Below are 7,205 nucleotides of genomic sequence, written 5' to 3'. Positions count from 1 at the left end.
AAATTATCGAACATAATGCACCATCCTGGACACCACAACGAAGAAAGGAGCTCTCAAATCTTTACAGGGAATCAGGTCCTGATATCATCCTAATCAACAGCCACAGCCGAAAATCGCCAGTAAATATAAAAATATTTTTTATTGCTGCACCAGCAGCTTGCTTGGCTACTTCACTGTATGGACGCTGCATTTGTTGTATGTGCTTTGCTTTTTTCTCTTGTTCAATTGTCGTAATTGCCTCTTTTCGCACTTTACATTTGCCAGTGAGTGTACGGTGGTTCTCCCCACACACACATTCACATTCTCAAACACACATTCACCTTTTCAAACACACATTCACATACTCAAACAAACACTCTCATACTCAGAAACATTCCTATCCTCAAACACACATTCTAATAGTGGCACACACATTCCCCTAGTCAAACACAGAGCACAAAAAAACTCATCTTTAACGGACACCCACACTGCGCCTTACAACGCTGAACCTCGAAAAGCCGCCACCTTTATTACATACAATTACACCTGCTAATATAAGCCACATACAACAACAAATAAACATGCATGGATGAATGAATGGAGGCTCTACCTATCTACCTGTTCCAGCCACGAAGACAGCCAGCCACATACACAAACTTACAATCGTATACAAGACCGCAAACAACCTTGTTGACACAAACATTAACTTTGAAGCAGCGCACCAAATTCATAAACTTTATTACATACCACACAAACTCTTACAAGCATGAAAGCAACCAAACAAACAAACACTTTTCCCCACCCCCACCAAACAATACGGACGGACACGAACTGCCTCTTTCTTTCACGTTAAACACCTCATCACTAACAAAACAAACACACAAGGAACAACTAACTAACTAACTAACTTGATCAATACACACGACGAGGAACACGCAAAACATCAAAAATTGAAAGAACGAGGGGGGGGGGGCACTAACAACCACTCAACTCAACTCAACTCCACTCCAATCCATTTCATTTCACATTACTTTACTTTGCTCTTGCCTCGGGGAGACCTACACGGCCGAGCCTTGGACTGTGTCACACAGAAATGGACTCTATGCGTACTGATACACACAAATATAGGCCTTATTCGCTGTATAAACACTGAGACACACAAATATAGGCCTTATTCGCTGTATAAACAACAGCTAACTACCAAACTGGTATTCCGGTCTTTTTGGCAACGCTTTTTTTTTTGACAGAAAATATCTCAAAGTATCACGAGTAATCATTGTTTTACAGTCCGTACAATACAAATATGTTGAAACAAACTGTAGGCAAAGGTAGACTAAACACGTGTCAATGAACAAGTCTCAAATACTAGCTTATCATACCAAATAACAATTTCTGCAATCGATATTCACACAAATAATCACATATTAAACATGTTGCATGAAGGAAAGGTCCTGCCTTATAATAGGTTGGATCGTTCATGAGGAAGATGCTCATATTCATTACATTTTAAGAATGTTTGTTTGGAAGTAAATATTGTTGAAAATATTATTGGTGTTGCATTTATGTTTGATTTTATTATTATTAAATGCCTGTTGTACATGTCTTTATCAATTATTACAACCGCAATTTTGTTTATAAGTTAATTTTTTTCATGTATTGTATTTTTGGAATTTTTATTTTAAATAACTATTGAACTCTGCATCAATATGTTGGTACTCATTGATTTCATAACATTCAGATACTGATATGTAATGCTTATCACATTATTTTGGGGGTAAATACAAGGTGCCTTGGTGTCTCACCCACATATTTGGTATAACTAAAGGGATCATGATACAGTAGTGGACTATGAACTCTGTATCCAATATAAAATAGTATATATATCACTGGAATTATCAGTGTTATCTTGTTATGTTATCCAGAAATCATTTATGCAATCTAACACATTCATATATATCTTTAAAATTATTATATTGATGATAGGAAATATTACACAATTATGCATGAAATCAAATAATATATATATATGATTAGATAAAATGTAATATGATATTGATTATAGGATTTATAGCACATGGGTATGCATACACAAGTAAAGACAGATAGATACACACACACACACACACACACACACACACACACACACACACACACACACACACACACACACACACACACATACATACATACATACATACATACATACATATGTGTGCGTGCATGTACATAAGTATAGTACATGTTATTATTTATATTTTTACTTTTATTATATATATATATATATATATATATATATATATATATATATATATATATATATATATATATATATATATATATATATATATATATATATATATATATATATACATATATATATAATTTTTATATTCATATACATATATATATATTGTGTATCTATGCACACATACACATCTTTATGAAAAAATACATTAATTAATTATTGTATATACATGTTTAATTTATTTCCTTTTTTTCTTTCTTTTCTTGTCTTTTCTTTTTTCCCATATTTATTTTGTTTTCTATACATATACATTTATACGTACATACATATACATAAACATATGTCTATACTTATACATAGATACATACATACATGGATGTATATGTGGGTTTGGGTGTGGGTTCATGTGGGTGTCTGTGTGTGGGTGGGTGTGTGAAATTGTCATACATTTCTATCTTATTGTTTCATGTATATCACTTATATTAATAATTATATATATAACATTACATTTTAGCAATATTATACATTATCATCATGTTAGTTGGGTCACATATTTGCAATTATTATTATTTCTTTATTTTCTCAACAACATTAATCACAATCATTATATTTATTTGTCAGAACTCTTACAAATTTCATTCATAGTATAGTTTATCATATAGATTAAGATATTTTATTATTTATGTTATCAATATTCACATTCTAAATTTGTATTTATATATATATATGGATTTTTGATATGTCATCTTTTAATGCACCTGTATCTAAAGGGAATATGTATATATCTTTTTGCATTGTTTTATTCTTTTATTTTTAATTATTTGTATATATCTATATATTTATTTTATTATTTTTACAATATTTTCCATTTTTAATTTTTTTATTACAATTATAATGTTTTTTGCTTCTCATTTGTATTATTTATATTATTAGTACTTATTTATGCTTTTCTTATTATTGTATTTGTATCTATATTATTTTCTCTATTAGTATTGCACATTCTTTTATCTATGTGATGTTTATATTATCATTATTTCTATTAACCATATAATGTTACTGTTCTTCTTTATCATTTGGTATGACGGATTTTTATTTCCTTTCCTTTTCTTTTCTTTTCTTTGCTTTTATATATATCCTTTTTTTTATTTTTTTATTTTGCATATGTATATTTTACATTCTTATGTTCCAGTTACAATAATTTGTGATAGGTATAAAACAAATATTTATAATATTACTTTGTTTCTCATATTTCTATATTAGTGTTTCCATTATTGTATCTGTTTGTGCACATTTCTTTATTATATTTATTTTATCTAATTGTACAATTTTATATAGATAGCTATTCATATTATTATTATTGATAGCCACTCAATAAATACACTATATATATAAGTAAAACATTATATCGTTAAATTATTTTTATAACATTTCACAGCATTTTGCAGGTTGTTCATATTATATATTTTGTCTTATCATTATATTTTTAGTAACCATTAAGTCATTAACATATCAACATGAGCAAAATTACTGTCAATTATATGAGCTTTAACATCTATTCTATATCATTTTGAACATATTCTCATCCATTTGCAAGCAATATGTGGGTGGGTGGGTGGGTGGCTTGGTGTGTGTGCATGACTATATTTCTCCGAGTTACATGACCTTTTCATACAATATATCCTTTTATTGGTTTATTTGTCAAATATATTTATGTTTATTTGTATATATGTTTATTTTATTTTCCACATGTTGTTTCTCACAATATTTCCTTTGCCCAGCGTGCATATAGTGTCATTTGTATCATTTGTTGCAGATATGGCACAAATATATATATTTGCATAGGCATTGTTAGTGTATGCATGTTGACCATGACTTTGATTGTGTTTTTGCATTTATTCCAATCAGTATATATTTGCTCATTTTAACTGATTTTCATGTTATATTTCTATTCTTCCAGATCATTATCATGAAGCTTGGCCTATGAGGTATGTTTATTTTCTATTTTATTTTCTATTTATCTTCATTAGAACTTTGATTGTATGATTTTCAATATTCTAATTTGTATGTATCTTTTGTTCAGATTTGTTCCATGTAATCATAATATATGTCATGTCATCAATACATTTTACACAGAACACAAGTTATAGGCTATGCCATCAATTTTTTTTTTTTTTTTTTTAACATACATTACCTCATTGTCTCTTCTTCTCTCATTCAAACATTTTTTTTTCTTTTCTTTTCTTTTTCATTTTATTATATCCATAAAATAAATATATCATATATATCTATATCTATATATAAATATAGATAAATATATATAAATATATACATACATTATATCATTATGTATATTATTATTTTTATTTATATACATATTTATATGTATGTTGACATATATATATTTTGTATTTTTATATATATATAAATATATACATATATATCTATATACCTATCAATCAAAATCATAATGTATATAAATATGTATGTATGCATATGAATATATATTATTATTTTTTTATTTCTATATACATACATACATACATACATACATACATACATACATACATACACTCACACACACACACACACACACACACACACACACACACACACACACACACACACACACACACACACACACACACACACACACATATGTGAGTGTGAGTGAGTGAGTGAGTGAGTGAGTGAGTGAGTGAGTGAGTGAGTAAGTAAGTAAGTAAGTAAGTGACTGTGACTGTGACTGTGACTGTGACTGTGACTGTGTGCGTCTGTGTCTGCGTGCACCAACACGCATAGATAATCATACAGAGTGATATATTTGTTTTGGTGCACAAATACATATGTAAATCTATTTAAGTTATAAAGGTTTTGTGATCATTATGATTCTTCATTTTAAGTAAGTGTGGTAAGAGAAGCTGTTACTTCGCTGTATGAATGCACACGACACGTGTGAGGTCATGTTATGTTGACATAGCAAACATTGTCGCTTCTCCTCCCCACCCGTTATCTCTCGCTGCTCATGCCTATTCACTTTTCTCTCCTTTTTATCCATTTGGTTCTCTCCCCTTTATCTCATCATGCACGTTGCCTTCCATTTCCTTGTTATTCAAAAGTAGTAAGGAGGATATGTTGGGTTAGCTTGAGGTACAGAAAATATGAAAAGTGGATGTCGTGCCAAAACAAACACACCACTCAACCCTCACTCATCACCCACACCACCACCACCACCACCACCACCACCACCACCACCACCACCACCACCACCACCACCACCACCACCACCACCACCACCACCACCACCACCACCACCACCACCACCCACACCCACACCCCCACCCCCACCCCCAACCCCACCCTAAATCCTTTCCAGTGCTTGCGTTATTCATTTACATTCTCGATGTCGCCGCGGAAATTTTTCGTGTGTAGTGTCTCTGCGATGATTTAAAACCTTTGTAACGGTCATTTTCACTGGACGGACGAGTATCAAAAATTTCGAACGAGGCATTGGACGGACATCTTTGTGAAGGTTAGTACATGTATTTTATGTTATCAATAATATTTGCTCTCCTCTCCTCTCCTCTCCTCTCCTCTCCTCTCCTCTCCTCTCCTCTCCTCTCCTCTCCTCTCCTCTCCTCTCCTCTCATCCCCTCCCCTCCCCTCCTCTCACCTCACCTCTCCTCTTCTATATGTATGTTCAGCTATATTTGTATTGTTTTGCTTGTTTATAGACATATTCTATGGTATATTTTATACACGGTGTGTGATGATTACGATTGTTTACGTATAGTAGGTGCATTTATTACTCTAAATAGGATTAGGTTAGGTTAGCAGCACACCGAAAGTGTGAGGTCTTGTTATGTTGACATAACAAAATCGGACACCCCCCCCACCCCTTCCCCTCCCCATCATCTCTCGCTGCTCTTGCTACACGGCCTATTCCCCCTTCTCTCTTTTTGTATCGTTTTTTCATTCCTCTATTTATCTCGACATGCTCCTCTTCTTCCTTTGCATCACATTTCATCTTTCAATTATTCCCAAAATAACTAAAAACTTGCGCCAATTATAAAATCTTATATATTTCTTCAGCAAAATAAATGACGATAAAACAGTCTGTTAATCACCACCACCCTAAATCCTTCCTTCTCACTGTTTGTGTTACCTCTCGCGGAAGCTCTAGTCCTCCATTTGCATTCCAACTGTCGTCGCGTCAACATATCCTGCTGTACAGTGCTTCTGATACTGACTGTTTGCATTATTTTTGTGTGTGTATTGTGAATAACTTGAATTAGGCTCTTTTGTGTGTTTGTTATGACACAGTGACGGCAAAATGAAAATACATCAAGGACTTATATATAACAACGCATTTCACGGACGATTTTGTTGAATTTCGAAGGAAGCACTGGAAGGACTTAATTTTTAAGGTTAGTACATGTTATAAATTATTAACTATGATACAATAATACAGTAATATTATTATTATTATTTATTGTTATATTTTATATATGTTCTTTTTTTTCATATTATATAGATATATATTTGTATAATTTTTAATCGTTATATCTCTTTGTTATTTATCGATTATTACACATAGCTTATTACGTACAAGTGTTGTTGTTGTTTTTTTTCATGTACTGGGTGATTGATTGTCATGTTATGCCGCAAAGACGAACGCAATATATTTGTTTCGATACAAAATATACTTGCTATTGTCTTGTGATTAATAAATGATAATAAAAATACATATATTACTCTTTGACAATTTTGCTGTGACGATTAATTTTATATATATGAAAGGAAATATATATTTATATATATATACACTTGTACATAGGCCTACGCAGTACGATTCAAAGTAACAACATTAATGATATTTATATTTGGTGTTCATGATAAATGTTTACAAATGTTCATCGCATCTTTGAATGAGACAAATCGTTTTTATTTCGTAGTATGTTATTATAATACGGCTTACAAACAA

Source organism: Penaeus vannamei, chromosome 42 (genome assembly GCF_042767895.1).
Source record: "Penaeus vannamei isolate JL-2024 chromosome 42, ASM4276789v1, whole genome shotgun sequence".
Taxonomy (NCBI): domain Eukaryota; kingdom Metazoa; phylum Arthropoda; class Malacostraca; order Decapoda; family Penaeidae; genus Penaeus; species Penaeus vannamei.
This window is presented reverse-complemented; position numbering follows the sequence as displayed.